This window comes from Rhinolophus sinicus, linkage group LG07 (genome assembly GCF_036562045.2).
Source record: "Rhinolophus sinicus isolate RSC01 linkage group LG07, ASM3656204v1, whole genome shotgun sequence".
Lineage (NCBI taxonomy): Eukaryota > Metazoa > Chordata > Mammalia > Chiroptera > Rhinolophidae > Rhinolophus > Rhinolophus sinicus.
This window is the reverse complement of record NC_133757.1, coordinates 35,991,256-36,009,283: the sequence shown is the minus strand read 5'-3', so window position 1 is coordinate 36,009,283 and position 18,028 is coordinate 35,991,256. Positions and strand designations below refer to the sequence as shown.

The 18,028-nt window shown below is 32.7% G+C and overlaps 1 protein-coding gene across 1 annotated transcript in view; it reads left to right on the top strand.

Annotated features, from left to right (window-relative positions):
• PCDH15 (protocadherin related 15) overlaps positions 1-18,028 on the top strand; it is a 1,312,736-nt gene that overhangs the window by 955,585 nt on the left and 339,123 nt on the right. The window lies entirely within an intron of this gene.

Below are 18,028 nucleotides of genomic sequence, written 5' to 3'. Positions count from 1 at the left end.
GTGATGGATACATAGTTTCTACATTTAATTCAGCATCTGATTTTTAAAATTTTGATGAAGCTGTAAATTGCTATGAGCTTGGAATTCACACCTTGGATCTCCCTGAACAATAAATACTTGTGCCTAAGAATACAAATTATAAGGCTAATAGATATCCTGCTTAGCCTAAAATATTAATTTCTTGTTTAGAAGTAAAATAAATATATATAAATTCTCTGTTAGAGAAGTCAAATTTGTAGTAGTCAACTGTTTGATTAAAATGGCTTTGTTCCTCTGGAAAGCATTTCAGCTTCTGGTTTAGTAACATGGCTCGTGGTGTAAGAATTTGTTAGAAGGTATTTGAATTTTGTTCTAAAAAATGTGAGAATTATGGTTTTGGGGATACTCTCTGGTTTGAGATTTTTAAATAATAAAACAGAAATTCTTTCTACTAAGTTTAAATTACGTTACATTCCATTTGCTTCAGAGTTGTTATCTAATGTTTTATCTGTAGGCTTTATAGTTTTACTCACTGTAGATCTTAAATGTTTGAGAATCACTTTCATGTCCAGTGATATAAATGGTTACTGTCTAGTTAGCTTATATGAACAAAAAAATGCTAGAGAAAAATAATAAATGGCATGTGCATTGAGTAAAGAAAATAATGTGAATTTTTAGCTAAATGGAGTAATTTTGTAGGCAAAAAAGCTAATGTGGAACTTCTCTGGACAAATAGTTGTTGATTACCTAAAGTTATGTGTCATGATATTATGTTGATTCCCAGTAAGAAGAAAATCAGTGACTTAATACTATTTTTTCTTTTGAAAGTCTTAGTTGAAATCATGAGAAAAAGCTAATATTTTTAGTATTAATTTATTTTTCTGAGTTGATTTGTGCAGTTGGTGTACCAGTGAGATTCCAAGTTAAGGGGCATAGTGATGAAATAATAACTAAAATCAATGAATCAGCCTGATACCTGTTTAACAGTACTTGATGTATTGAGAGAAGTAAAGGAAAACAGAGGTTGCTACTTGAGAAGTAGCATAGATTGACTTTATAAAGGATCTTTGAGCATTCCTTCCTCTCTCTTCCAGATTATAGACTAAGCACCTTTCTCATTGCTGTGTAGTTTCATGCTAGAGATGAGGCCATGCTCCAAATTTGGGGTAAAAATATAAGTGATAATAATAAATAATGGTTATATTGAATGTTCAGTTTGTCATGAATTTTACTAAACTCTACAAAAATACTAGCTGAAATCTATTTGGATAGTTACCATTATTATGGCCATTTTACAGATGACATTTCTGAGGTTCAGAGTTTACGTAACTTTCCGTAGCCTTGCAACTAACAAGTAAAAAGCATTTTCTTTTAAAATCATGTATCTTGAATTAAATGTGATGCCATTAATCCCAGAGTGATCAAGCTTTATGATACATCATACTTTTAAAAATTGACCAGTTCATTAACATTCTGTCAATCAAAGAGGATTTTAGTATTACATATATAAATTGTTATGGCAGATATTTATTCAACAAACAGTGTACTTTTATTGCCATGCAGGAAAAAAAGAAATGTTTACTTGCATAATTAGGCACTTTTCTGATTATCTGGTACTGCGTAACAAACCACCAACATTTAATGGCTTCAAACTACAATTTTTGAATTTGCTCATGAAATTGTAGTTTTGGCAGGCTTGAGGGAGCAGGTCATCTCTGTTCCCCGCAGCATGGACTAGGGCACCTTGATTGAGGACTGCACACCACTTTCAGAGTGGCTAACTCTGAAAGTGGGTGCTGGCTGTTTGCTCAAGCTCAGCCAGGGCTGTAAGCCATAGGCTTCATTTCTACTCCATGTGAAACTCTCATAGGCTGTCTGCGTTTCCTGTGTCACAGCAAGGCACTGGGTTCTAAGAACAAGCTTCCCAAGCGAATTCGGCAGAATTTGTGAGCTAGCCTTATAATGGGCAGTGTTATGCCTGTTGTAGTCAAACCTCTGCCAGATACAAGGAGTAGAAATACCTATGTCCCCTGATGGGAGGAGTATCCAAGTCACACTGTAAGGAGAATATATGGGGGAGGAAATTTTATTGTAACAATCTTCGGAAAATAAAATCAAGTTATAGTACTGGTTTCTATATGCTCTTTTACATGTCATCTTGGATCCCCTCTGGAGTCTTAGGTTTTAAAAACTGGAGCTAATTTTTTTTTGTTAGTTTCAGGTGTACAAAACAATGTGATAGACATTTTGCCCTTCACAAAGTGATAAAGCCCCTCCCTCAATCTGTTGCCCCTCTGATATTGTGTGTATCTATTAGAATTCCATTAACTCTATTCCCTGTGCTGTATTCCATATCCCACGACCATACATATATATATAGCTAACATATATTTATAGTTAACATACAAAACTGGAGCTAATTTTTGATTTTCACATTCAACTTGCTGTGTTTATGTCTTTCTTTGTTATTGTTGTGTTTTTTTTGTGTGGTTTTTTTGTGTGTGTTTTTTTTGTGTGTGTATTTTCTTCTGTTTTCCTTTATACATTTTGCTAAAATTTCTGGAAATTCCAATAAGTAAGATCTTGTTGTTCAGGGTGAGAGAACTAACCATTTATGTCAGCTAAAAAGGACATGATGACATTAATTACATACTTACTTATCCTTTCCTGAACTAATGTTTCAAATTTTGAAGCTTTGACACCTGCTCACCTTCTGATGTGAAATTTTCCACCAATTACCTCAGTGGTATTTTTGACTTGAGAAATAATTTTCAGTTTCACTACAATGCATGCAAACTTTTTCAGCTCAGAAAAACTTTAAAAGGTTGGCTAGAACAATGTTTAACTCATGAACCAGTATATAATAAAAATACAAATATAAAATTTATTGAAATGCAAATAATCTTGTGTTCAGAGATAAACTTATTTAATAAAAGTATTATATGCTTTTTCTACTACAGAAAATGATCTTTAGAAAAATTAATGTCTTATGGCAGAGACAGGTAACCCAGGGCCTGGTTGGGGGCTTGTCCAAGAAGGCTTCCAACAGAAGATATGCTGAAAGGTGCTCAATTTAATCTAGTATTCTGGCTTTATATGTGCTAGGTTCAGGAAGGGAAGTGGGGTCAATGAGAGGAGAGAAAACCCTGCCTTCTTTTAGAAGAGAAAATTATGCGGGGAAGAAGTCTAGCTTCTCTCCTTATTGTCAAGCTGGGGAACAGGACTGGAACATGCCCAGATTGGCCTTTCTGGGCCTTCTATATTCTGGAACCAGCCTGTCCATAGACACCCCCCATCACTACCCCGATTCTCTGCTAGAGTGTATGGTAAGGATGGGCAGGTCTTCCACAGCTGGGCCTCACCGTTGACACTGGTTGTTGTGTGGGTATGTCTTACTCATACGTCAGCATTAAAACCTTTTACCTGCACATCTGAAGCCATGTTCTTTCAGTAATAAAGGTGGCACTTTGCTCTTCAACTGACTCTTGTGTCCTACATCTCAATTGAAAGAAGACTCTGAATAATTGGTCCCTTCCAAAACAAATAACATGCAAAGTTTTGTAATAAATTACTAGACACAACTGTAGGTTACAAAATTGTGTTTTTATCATATTGTGCCTAGGAAAATAAATAAGACAAAATACTCCAACAACAAAAAAGGAAAGAAAAATTAATGTCTTCACAAACACTAACATTAGTATTCTATTGGATATATAAATATATAAATCTGGTGTCTCGGGGGTAATAACTCAATTTGTAGTCCTGTGCTACTTATTATTTATTAGTTTGTAAGTATCTATTGGACCCTAATGGATGTTGTACTCTATGCTAATTAAGGAGTCTTGACAACTGGGTTGAGAGAAAAATCCTTCCAATGTATTGTTTATATTTATTCTCACTTCCTTACTCTCTTAAAGTTGTTATTATGCTTATGCAGTTGAATTTTTCTAGTATTGTAGGATAATTCTGTAGAATTTGGAGAGGATACCACCCATGGCTCTATTTTTTGCTTGAAGCAGAAAGACGAGTAAATCCTTACACATCTGTTTTCTTTTTTTCAAAATGGAAAAGGTGTATACTGTTTGGTTGCTTGCTTGGTTAGTCGCTTGGCTGTTTTTGTTGTTGTTGAGTAATTTGTCCTTGGATAGGAGCATAATATTAATGTAATAATGCTGGCATATTACCTATGTGTTTACTGTATATAGCTTACTTTTTTATTATGTCATGCAGTTTTCAGTATTTCAGCATTAGTTGTTTACCAGCCATAGTCCTTTAGTACCTATAATACACATTCTAATGAGTTTCTCCCCAGCCCTATTTAAACCACAAATACCTCCAGTGTAACCTTTTCAAAAAGAACTCTAGTTTTCATGTAACTGTCAAAGATAGCTCCTCTGCTTTATGTACGGGGCTCTTGTCTTCCAGGGAAGCATTTTTAGTTATTACAAGAGTGGTGATGATTTGCAGAGATGTACAACAGAATTTCCTCTTGGTTCATACTCATTAAATGTGTTACAATCTGGGAACTGCCTCCTCTCATCTTTTATTAAAATACTCTTTCTTTTCCTCCCCTGATGACCCTGGGTTTCTCCTCTTAAATTGTATGACTTTTTTTTTAAAAAAACTGAATTTCTCTGCTTGAACTCTTTGTTTATGTATTTTTGTTTGTTTGTTTGTTTGTTTGTTGTGTATTATTAAATCTTAGGGATTTTTCAGACTTCTATCCATTGCAGCTTTTTTCTTCACTATAGTTTGCATTAACATTCATCAAACCTACATCAGTGAGTTTTATTTCTCTCCAAAGAGGCATCATGTGGATGTTGTAGATGTGTTTTTAGGGTATTTTTAACTGTTTCCCACAGACTCCTCATTATCTTTTCTAATGCTTTCTAAGGCATCCACGCCTATTGTCAGGCTTCCTTCTGTTTCTTTTGAGGTCATTTGGACCTAGACTTCACTGACCACCTATCTTAAACTTAGTTAGTCTCCAAAGATACTTTCTGTAGTGCCTATAAAATTTTACTCAAATATGTTTGATGACTATTTACACTGCTAAAATATCCATTTAGAGATATACTCTCAACCGTGGACCCCAGTCTAGGTTCTCCGTCCTTTAACCATCATCTGAATGAAGGCAGTTATTTATTTTTTAAATACAACTCTGATCCTTCACTGTTTAAAATAAAAAGGCTTCAGTATTTCTCATCATATTCCAAATAAATTTCAAAGCTTTTACCATATCATTCAAAATAAATTTATATATGACCACCTTACAGTCTCAGTTCTTCTAACTTGCATGATGGAACTTGCTTTGGAACACAGAGTTTTGCACATAGGTACCTGAACTTCTCTGATGATTACCCTCCCTTCTTTCCTTTTTTTTTTTTTTTTTTCATATATTAAGATTATATTTGTAATTCAAGATTAATCTCAGTTAACTTGAATTAATAGGTCCTCAAAATTAAATGTTTCTCGGTATCCCCATGTATTCCATCTGTAAGCATTGAACTATGATGGTGCTATAGTTGTTTACCTATTTCTCTTTCACTGGACTATGAATTATTTTATTTACTTTTGTCACTATATCCAAATAAGTAACCCATTTACTTCAGATAGTAAATCTTCAATATATGTTGAATTGAATTAAATCAATTAAAATTTCAAGAAATAATATATCATGTACTGAGATGCTGGAAATAAATATGAATAACTATGGCTCCTGATTTCTCACTCACAATAAAGTGTATTTCTCACAAATGTGCATATGCAAAGAATGTATCTATATATTATTTATTATATATGATAAGTACATTATTTATCATATATAATAGTCATATTTATATATTACTTATATTGTTTATTTTATGATTTATACACAGTAAATGTGCTTATTATATATTATCCAGACATTAATCATCTATCTGTATATATTATTTTTACACATTTTAGTGTTTTCAAATAAGACTAGAATGGCAAGCTCTACCATATTTAGTCATTATCTAGTCAAAGCTAACCTTGAAATAAAAGTCTAATAAGTAGTCTAGATGAAGAAACCATATTTCCTAGTTGCCATAGAGAGTCCCAGTTTATAAATTTTGTCCCCACACATTGTTCATAATGCCTTATTTTCCTTTCCATAATGTCCCAGATATTAAATTATATCCTTCCTCAATCTTTAAGCCAGTTATTTTCAAAATGTGTCCTGTGGAGCTCATTTTGGGCCAGCAAAATGATGGATGAAGAAAGAAACAATTGGAAACTCTCAGATTTCCCATAACTTTTTAATGAGAAGAGTGATTTTCAAAGTTGGTTGAAAGGAAAAAATGATAAATAATACAACTAGAGTCGACATATGGCATTATTTGCCGTTTTCTCCCTCACCAATGCTACCAGCAGTAAATGATCAAAGTAATTTCAGATTCAAGTTGGGGAAATGAAAGCTAAACACCAAACAAACACAAAGTATAATTCAGCAAATATTGTCTAGAGTGTGAAATTGTATTACAGTAATTCTGAAAATGGTGTGTGACGTTATATTATAGTGAAGGGATCATTTGTTCTTTGTATTTCTGGTTAAAATTTATGTTGAATAGGCTCAATTATATCAAATTTCCATCTATAGACAGTGTAAAGATATTTCCAATTTTTTGTAGAACTATTGAAAGATGAAAAACAATAAGAGGAATTGAGTTTATCAATATCAGTTGAAGGAACAAAGTCACTATTGTGCTCACTAATAAGACGGAAGTCTAACTTTTTTTGTTGAAGAGAGTTTCAAAATATTATTTTAAATTAACTTTGGAGATGTGTTTTTCTATGAAACACACATTAAGAGAACAGACACACTTCTTTCAACTTGGACTTGGTATCGAACTTTACATAAACATTTCTTTTGTAACTCTCTGATGGCTTACTAAATTGTGTAGAAAATGTTTTCAAAGATGTTTACTATCACAATATAGGCTAACTTGTAAAAACTCCACGTTGAAATCTCTTTGATGTTGTAAATATTGCTTACTGTCTTTAAACTTTATTTTGAGTTTGTCATCTGTAAGATGGGAATAAAAATATCTGATATATGGAATTTTCATGAGCACTATTAAAAACATTCATGTACACTTAAGTTGTTTCTAGGAAATACTAAAGACTTAGTAATATTAGCTATTGCTATTATTATTATTATTATTGCCACCGTAATTTTTTAATCTGGCTGAGTGTTTACTCAGAGACTCATGGGATGAAAAAGTTAATTTAAATTAGCTATTGAATATCTATCTCTTTTTAATTGAAATCCCAGCTTTAAAAACTCAGTTTTATATGTTGATACAGCCTGATTTATTTTGATTGTGTTAGTCCTAATTAATTCAGTATGACTGGTTCATTAAATGAGCGCAACACTTTTACAGAGAAAAACATGACAGGGTGTTTTTTCGTTTGTTATTTTGTTTGTTTTTTTGTTTTCGTTTTTTTTTCTTTTTTCAATAAACAAATTTGGCACAGTCACTGCTTATGCTGAATTAATTATGCAATATATTATTGCTTTGGGAAGAGGCAGCTGCTGATGCAAAATGCCACAAGGTAATACTGTGAGCCAAAAATATATCAATTAATCAAATTTTAAATGTCCACCAGGGAAGCAAACATCCTGCTCTCTTTCTTCCTTTTTTTTATGAATACAAAAACAATGAATTTCAAGAAAGTTTCCAAATTGTCCCACAGAACTTCCAGTTCTCCAGAGGTGCCTCTGGGGCTTATACTGCAGATAAAGACAGGATTTCCACTTCCAATAACATTTAAAATTCTGCTATTATCCCACTTGCTAATTTAGAAAGTAGTTCATTATTTAATTAAAATAAATATTGGCTGCTAATTGTAAATTATACAGAAAATATATATTTTTTAAAAAAACACATTAAAAATTGAAAACCCTCAATCCTCAAAACACGATCTCTCGGATTAACCATTATTAATTAGATGCTTCTCTTTTCAAATATCTAGAGTGTGCTTAAGACAATTGCAGTTTGTTGTTGTTGTTGTTTTTTTCTTTCAAACAAACAAATGAGTTTGGCCTACATAAAAGTGAAGTATTAGGTGTTTACTAGGCTACTGGTGATTTGTTTAAAGGAGTTATGAACTGGAGATTAGAGAACTATATGTTGTGTGTGAAGGGATAGTATCATGTCATCTGAATGGGACGATGGGGATCAGATGTACTTCTCTGGCCCTATACTCAAATAGGTATTTGAGGGAGAGAATATCTGATATAGAGTGAATCATATCTCACTCTTTGACTAGAGGGGGTGGAGAGCCTGTGTGATGGTTAATTTTACATGTTAACCTGGCTAGTCTGTGGTACCCAAATATTTGATTAAATACATCTGGATGTTGCTATGAGGTATTTTAAAATAGCTGCATAGTATGTCTTTGTATAAATGTACTAATATTTATCTGTTTTATACTTTGGGATTCTGTGTAAAGTATTACTTAAAAAATAGTGTTTCTATGTTAAAAAAATAACATATATATGTATATATATATAATTTATTTTGCTGTAAGAAATATATTTTCATTTGATGTTTTCTTGTTAGCAAGACCAATTTTATGTCACATATTCATTTGTTTAGTTCTCCTTCATTAAAATGAATACTGAAGGACATGATAATGTATTTTAATAGTTTAAATTATGTTGAGGCTTGTGTGTGGTCAAAAGATTAAAATAAAATGGGTAGTTCAAATCAGTGAGATCACCACGGAAATAATTAAGTAAATAATACTGGAAAAAGTGATAAATACAGTTTGTAAGATTATTTACATACAGCTTCATTCTTTAGAAGCCATGATATGCAGAGTTGGCTTTTTGGTAAAGCTTTTTCTTAAAGCATATCATTTCTCTACTATGATAGCACTAAACCAATTTGATTTGTAGGCAGCCCAATAGTACCCCTTCTGATTTGCACTTTGTTTATTAACATCATCTGCACAGATACTCGAAAAAGGGAAATAACTAGACCACGGGCCAAGCAACTGATATATTTACTTCCCAAATGATATTAGTTCATGATGCCTTCCAGACCTTTAGAGGAAATCTTATATAGCCACTGTCAACTCCTGTCCTTGCTTCCAGTTTTGCTTCTTACAACCCATTCCTCACATAGCAGTCAGAGTAATCTTTTAAAAGCATAAATCATTTCAAGTTACTTTCTTGCTTAAAATACTCCATTATTTGTTATTATGGTGAGAATAAAATCCCAAGAGCAGAATATGGCTTACAGAGACACACGTGATTTAACTCCTGTCTCCATGCTGCTCTACTGCCAGGACTTTTATCTTGTACCTTGGGACTTCTGAGTTTCTTCTCATGTCCAGCTTTTGCTCTTCACTCTGTTGTAAAACACTCCCGTCAGACTTTGCAATGGTTGGCACATTCTCATCAATCAAATCCTGGTTTCAGTAAAACTGTCACATCCTCAGAGACTTTTCCTGACAACCCTTCTTAAAGTCGATTTTCTTTTAAAAAAACAACAGCAAAGTCATACAGATTAATACAAGGGTTTTATTTGTTTTCAATTGCTTTAGAAAGACAAATAAAATTTATAATAGCTCTGTTATATTTTCAGTGAGTTTTCTTTAAGCTTACAGCTGTTTTGTGCCAGTGTTGATGACTTAAGGTTGGACGATGATGTAGGTTAGTAAATAATACACAAGATAGCTGTTTTCATTTTAGTGAAATTGAAAAAAAAGAGACTTCTATGTCTGTATAATCAAAGAATAATTATTAGAGGTACTATAAACATGTATACTGATAATGTCAAAGAGTTGTAATAAATACCCAAAGAACTCTAAATCCCCAATCAGTAAAATCTTGGCAAGCAATTTATCTGAAGACATACAGAATGAGGAAAACACTCATTCCTAAAAAAAGTATTTTAACTTGACATTTTTACATAAGAGAAAAATGAGGAAATGTAGAATGATTTAAGTATGTGTCTGCCAAGACGCATCTCTTTAATATGATTTGAGGGTCATACAAAAGAATTTACATTTATCATCATGGCGTTCATGCACTGGATTCAAGAGTTATTTTAAACATTACTTCCTACTCAAAATACTTATTTCTCAGTCTCGTTGCTTTAATATGATTGTCAGAAATAAGGAACTTCTTGGAACATACACGTAGGTTATAAATATTTTCTGTGTTCAGAAGCAATTTTATACCACAGAGTGTTTAAAGATAGTGTATACCAGATTGATGACTCACATTAGGACCTTATACATTATGTTTTGTTGTATATATTGAAAAATATCTTACTTACAAATGATGTGTGGTATAACTTTCAGTTGTATTCCTCTAGATTTTTAGTTCTAATTATTTTCACTATAAAATACATTTCCACATGTTGAAATCTGTAGAGGACTTTAGGCACACATACATATTGGAAACAAAAGAGAGCATCTGCTTTCAAAATAATTGTGCTTCAAACATTGGCTTGTAATTAGTTATTTGAAACATGTCGTAGTTTTGTTTTTGTTTTTCTTTTCTTTTTTTTCAAAAAACAACATTATTAATGATAATTAGGGAAACTTTCTAGAAAACAACCTTACTTGTTTGCAGTTTTTTGTTTTGTTTTGTTTTTCTTGGTCTGTAGAAATATAGAAACATTTTTCTTTGGGGAAAGGAACCACATATAGAGATTCAGATTGGGATGACACCAGTGAGTGAATTGACCTTTGCAGCAGTTCTCTGAGTAATAATGTATCTTGTACTATACTGCACAACCTGCTGGATGGTTGGAGCAGCTCTGAGCCAAGGATTGTATCATTTCTTAAAGCAGCTTCCCTCTGACGACTTGATACCAACGATGAGAACTACACATAAAAGCTAACTTTAATTTGTTATTCTATACACATATTTTATTTTTTATTACCCAGATAAAATGGAACTAAATTTAACAGGAGGAAATAAAGTGTACCTTGCTTTTTAATTTAAATTTAAAAGTGAAATGAAAGCATTTGAAATAAAGTCATAAAATTATCCTAAAGGGTTGCTTGGGGTTACAGGAAGAACAAATTAGTTGAATGCCTACTATGCGTCAGGAATGTTTATTATATAAACTACCTAGTCACAACAAAGGAATCATTAGAACTCAGAATCTAGAGTGACACAACAGAAGGGTGTATCTCACATGCTTTATATACTCGTATGCTACATTTTCTCTGTATATGACAACACTTAACGGCTAAGGATCTAGTATAAGTTATCGACCTGACATTTATTCTGTTGAAATAAAATGACCAATACCACATTTCTAGGAAGTGGATGAATAGGGATTAAGGCTCATGTATTTAAACCAGTAAATATCATATTGAAATAAATTGCAGAGAATTGTTTGTGAATTCAGCCTGCTAATTGTCGTTATCTGAGCAGTTACAGATATCCCTGTTGCCAAGACAAGCATTATGTTGCATTGATTTTGAAGAAAATTCAAAAAATTTGCTTTGATATGTTGTTCCTAAGAGTGATACTATTTCATTGAAGTACTACAAAAAGACCAAAAACTGCCATGCTGTTGTTGTAATGGCCACTGCAGCATTTCCGTGTTGGTTTGAAAGGATATATAAGGAAAAATGAAGAAAGATCAGAGAAGAAATTCCAGTAAAAATAATTCAGCCTTTTTAGATATAGTGGATACTGTGAAGCATTAACTGTGTGCACCCCTTCAGGATTGAAACACTTAATTCTCCCTTCCCACCACCTCTTTTTCCAGGTGCTAAGAGTATAGGTGGCTAATGAAAAGCACTGAGTCCCTGTAGAGGAATTACTCTTTGTTTAAAGAGAGCTACTTCACCCAACCAATGCCCATGCCTGCGAGCACCCATGTCCTATGGCTTATTAATGGGACTAGGGAAAATGTACAAAAGCCCAGTCATTTTTCCGTAATGTGTGAACAATCTTGAAGTTAGACCTTTGAGATATCCTCTGATTTTGTTGTATCTGCCTGAACTGTGTTGTTTTTCAACTCTTCCCTATGCCTAATCCTACTTCCTATATACCTTTACAGGTTTATTCTCCTCCATGAACATGTGTTTAAGTGATGTTACCCAGGAAACAATCCAAAGACAGGGGACCGTGTTTATGTTAATCCCTAAAGAAATACTTTGTAGAGTTAGTTTATTTTGTACAAAAGAATGATGGAAGACATATTCTGGACATAATCGATTAGCATTTTAACTGGATCAGGAGCCTCATGCAATGAGCTTGTTAATATGCACTCTCAACCCCCATATTTTTGGATGAGAACTGGCTTGGAATTTAAGGCTTCAATCCTAAAGAATTTTGGTTCAATGTCCAGGATGGGGCCAAAGAATTTGTATTTAATTTTAATGTAGGAATTTTAAAATATACAAAAACAGAAGACTACCATGAACTCCCACAAACTTATTATTTAATTATCAATTTATGAGCATTCTTGATTCAACTATATCTCCTCATCCTTCTCTCGCCCATTATTTGAAGAATACCTCAGATATCACATCATTTTATCTGCATATGTTTCATGTGTGTCTTGAAATCAGTGGTACCACAATGTCCTTATGACAAGTAAAATAAGTTAAAGTTAGAAATTTGTTCTTTTAATGTATCCAAATAATTCTAGTGATCTGGAACTTCTGAGACACAATGAACTAATAAAAGATTTGGTGTGTAATTCTTGGATGACTTGTGTAAATGTGTGTGAGTGTGTGTGTGTGTGTGTGTGTGTGTTTACTCTTGCTTTCAAGTGAACATCTTTGAATTATATCAATCATGTATTTAGTTATGTCTTAAAATGATCAATTATACAGGCTGACTTCTGGTAATTATACCTTTGACTTAGTGAATTTGTGTTTTTTACCATCTTGATGAGTTCTACTTTAATAAATTTCTTATAGATGAAGTCCTGTCGAGGCAGAATAACAATCTTCAAACTTTACCAGAAAAGTTTAGGATAGATCAGTTGGTCAGTTCCAACTCTTTCATTTGTTATTAGAGTTTCTGTTAATACCCTTATACTCTAGCACTATTGCAGAATCTTTCAACTTCTATTGGTTTGAGATAATTGGTTATTTCTTTTTATCTCTGTCTCTCATGATTATCATGAACTATTTAAAAATGCTTGTCATAACCAATAGTTCAATCCCAGTTCTCCCCATTATGTGGAGAAGTATCTATGAAGATGGACGCAAAGGACAATTTTAAATCTTAGACATTTTACTTTGTTATTTTTTTTTCTATAATTTGTAACCTTAAGATCTCCATGCTCTAGTGAGACTTGACCTCTCAGCTACCTTGTATCTACATTAAACTCATTTTCATAAAATGGCAAGTCCTATAGTTTCTACCCAGCCTTAAAGGTGGTTGACCGATTTATATCGTAAGTACAATTACATTACTCATGAGACGGACTGGAAATTCAGGTTAGTTATTTACTAAGAATTATAAAAGGAGGATGGATGAGTAAAAAGTGAGAAATTAAAGGGGAAATAGGAATAAGAAAAACTCCTTCTCCTGTTCCTCCTCAGACAAACTGAGGATACAGCAGAGTTCAGCTTTACTGAAATATCATCAGATAGTGATAGAATGAAGTTGCTGCCTTCCAAAATACTGCATAAATATCATCTTAGTTTTTCTATTCCATCAACCGCTGTTGGTTGCTTTCAAATATGTTGGGGGCCCTTCACACAGGTTCAATTGGTAAAAACTATACTTTCTGTCTTTTGCTACATTTTTCTCTTAGTGAAGTCTGCTTCAACTACCTTTAACCAATGGGTTCATCTTCTCATTGTCTTTCAACTTATGTAGCATAATATTTTTCACAATCTGATATGGAAATCTTTTTTACATTCTTCCCCTCCAAAAGCATTGACACTTGGTTACCCACAAAAATTATGACCTTAATCATGATACAACTTGATAAAATCTCTAAATTCTTTCAATACTTTTATCTATACTGTAGGCATTTGGATTTGTCTTTGGTAAAGAGTCATTCAGATTTGCATCCTCATTTTTAGCAGGGTCCAAAAAAATCCAGAATTCTCTGCAAATATAATAAAAATATTTATTTCCACCAGAAGATTCATCACCGTAATTTTCCAGGGATTTTCCAACTTTAGCATACATTGGCATCCCTTAGAGAGCTTATGGAACATTGATTATAAGGCCTTACCCATAAAGTTTCTAAATCAGTAGGACTGAATCAGAAGCCTGAGATTTGCAGGTTTCTAGGTAATGCAGAGGCCTACCTGAGAACCACTGGTCTAGTAATAAATGACTAGTTAGGTAATTTACACCACTGATAGAAGAGTTTCACTGAAGTCTGAACTGAAAACTTTTCAGTAGTAAACGTTAAAGAGCACTAAGCCAGCACACAAAGTCAAATGATATAGTTGGCTCCAGAAATAACTGTTATTTAAGACTTTGATTCTAACACCTTTATGTAACTGAATTATATTCTCTTTTAACTGATATGGGCAGATGTTATTGTTTTTATTACCTTGACAAAGGATAGTTTGATGAGTTACTAGACATTTTAATTCTTTAATATTTGCAGTATTACTTTAAATTAGGAGTCTGATAGTTACCTGCAATTACATAATAGTTACATTGCATTGGCATGGGCAAGAGGTATAGTTTAATTATAGAGTAACGTCCTTCCGGATTTATTAATCTTTTTTATAGATGGTAGTACTAAAACTATCCTTCCTGATATAGAGTTATCTTGCACCTGCTATAGCTAAATACGATTTTAAAACAGTGGAATATAATAAAATAAATTGTAAAACTAAAGGTCAACTTCTCCTAGAGGCAGATTCTGTTCTCATCGTGCACCCTGAATACATTTAGTTATGACATATGTTGTTATTGACCACCTGAAGTTAATTCATAGAGAGTATTCCAAAGATAATTTCACTTTAAATATTGTTTTAGATTTTCAAGAGAGGATACTAATAGGACCAACGCTTATGTTTTCATTTAATTAAGTTTTGTCAAAAATGAAGAGCATAAATTAAGTTTTGGAAACAAACAGAATCATTTTACTTATTCATGACCTTTTCCTATTTTGCTTTCATACATTTTTAGTTAGGATTCCAGGTGATATTTGTTGGAATTATTATTTGCTTGTTTTTCACACTGTGGAAAATATGAAAGTTGATGTTAGAACCAGTTTCTTTAAAAAAAAATTACAAACTAGTTAGTAATACAAGAAATTTAGCCTCATTCCCCAAATGAGGAGTAATATATTAAGTAGACTGAGAACTTCTCTAGCTAATTAAAGATAAGCCTGTGTTCCTTTACGTAATTAACTTAAAGTTATGGGAAACTTTGACATATTGGCCAAAAAAAAAAAAAAGCACAAGGAGTCTATTAACCTATAAATATATATATGAAATATTTTTAAATTAAAATTTACTGGGGTGACAATGATTAGTAAAATTACATAGGTTTCAAGTGTACAACTCTGTATTACATCATCTATATATCACATTGTGTGTCATTGTGTGTGCCACACCCAGAGTCAGTCCTCCTTCTATCACCATGTATTTGACCCTGTTTACCCTCCTCTACCCTCGGGTAACCACTAAACTATTGTCTGAGTTATTTTTCTTTGTTTGTCTTGTTCCTTTGTTGCTTTCAGTTTTATATTCCATATACTAGTAAAATCATATGGTTATTGACTTTTTCTGTGTGACTTATTTCACTTAGCATAATAATCTCAAGATACATCCATTTTTGTCAAAAATGACATTATTTTATCTTTTCTTTTGGCACACTAGTATTCCCTTAGGAATTCCCTAGTAGTATTCCCTTGTATGTATATACCACATCGTCATTATCCAATTATCTATTGAAGGACACTTTGTTTGTTTCCATGTCTTGGCCACTGTAAAGAAAGCTGCAGCAAACTTTGTAGTACATATATCTTTATGGATAAATGTTTTTCAGATTTTCAGGTATATACCCAGGAGAGGGATTGCTGTGTCACATGGTAATTGTATTCTTAATTTTTTTAGGGACCTCCACACTGCCTTCCATAGCAACTGCACCAATCTGCATTCCCACCAACAGTGTATGAGGGTTCCTTTTCTCCACAGCCTCTCCAACACTTGTGATTATTTGTCTTGTTGATGATAGCCATTCTAACTGGTATGAGGTGATATCTCATTGTGGTTTTTACGCCTGTGAAAAAGGGCTAATATACAAAATATATAAGGAACTCATACAACTCAACAACAAATAAAACAATCCAATTAAAAAATGGGCAGAGGACCTGAACAGACATTTTTCCAAAGAGTACATACAGATGATCAATTGACATATGAAAAAAACAATATGTTTTTAAAGTTAAAAAAATAACCACCCTTGTTTTAAGCAAAGGCTTTATTATTTGCTTATTCATTTATGTATGTATTTTAATATTTTACTTAACTTTTGGGGCTGTATTAAAATTCAGTTAGGCAAGCATTGTGGTTTATAGACAAAGATTTTAGTATACCTACCATGATTACTTTCATGTTTGTTATATCTATGTGAAAAATAGGAAACAGGACAATTACTTAATTTAAGAGGCCAATATACAAGACCCTTCCAGGAGGATTATTTACGAATACAAACAATGACAATCCCTTAAGGAGGATAAGGGAATGATCAACAGAGCTGAGTACTTTATACAATACAAATATATGCAAAGTTGAAAAGGAATGTAAGAAAAGAATAAAGAACTCATCTATGTGAAGAAAATATATGACCACTGCAAGTAAAATTTTAAAACAAAGACAGTGGGTCCATAGCAAAGGAACAATAAGTGGAATGGATGAAGGTATTATCATAGAGCACTCATTCCAATATTTAGCAGTAAAAGAAAGAAGAGTTAAAATCGAAGGTCAAGAGTTGAGACCATGTGTCAAAAATCAGGGATTGATGAAGACAGTAGAGATGACTTAGAGAAGAATATGTGGAAAAGAGACTTGAAACTATATATTAAGATAGAGATGCCTGGTTGTGGTTAGAGGTATAGCTTAGAAAAGGTCTTTTATTCCACGGAACTGCTGTAGAAGTGAAGGAAAACTATAGATGTTGCTAATTAATTCCCGACAAAAATACAGCATCCACATAGACATCGTGATTCATTCCAAAAATGCAAATGTGTTTAGAAGGAAATCAAGTAGAAGGATATACTAAATCCGGTGACTGTGTAGGTGACCTTGATTTTATTATTTTGAATTAACTGGCTATAATCTGCATAGTTACTTACAGTAAGTAAAAGAAAAGAGAATGGGAACTTTGAATACATTTTCATTATAAATGTGTAATAGGTGCTGTGATGGCTCAATGACAACAGTGATCTTGCATTAATAACATTTGAATGAAATACGTCTTTCATCCATGTCAAAACAAGTTTTGGTGAGGTAATAATTTCCAAAACACCACAGAAAGCATAATATCCTCCTTTTTTTTTTTTTTAATCTCCCCCCTTCGCTGATAAATCAGATGTCTGCCATAGGTAGTCACCAGGTAACTGCCTGAAATAAATGTCACTATAAGTGAAGCATAAAAAGGTTAAAATTATAAAGATGTGGGTTCCAGGTAATTATTTTTTATATATCTGAGACTGCTCTAAGAAAGGCAGCAATAATTAAAAGAAACTATTGCTAATTATAATGGGAAAGTGAGTGAGGTTTGAAAAGGCAATCACGATCATATCCTTTTTAAGAAATGCATTATATCCAGAAATACTTACGAGTAATGAGAGCTCTTCCACAATACTCGGGCAGCAAATGTGTAGAATGTTGATTTAAAATAGTAAAACAGTTTTCTTGTTATCCAGAACTGATATCATTCAATACCCTTCTCCACTGTGAGCTCTTTCAGAAGTAGAACCATTTTGTATTGAAGTTGTGTGTTTCCTAAGTTATTTAATTATTAATATAGCAGAACACTACATTTTGAGCAGTATTGGGAGACATAAAAGGTAATTTTAAATAAATAATAGTTTTAAAGTTATAATTAAAAAGA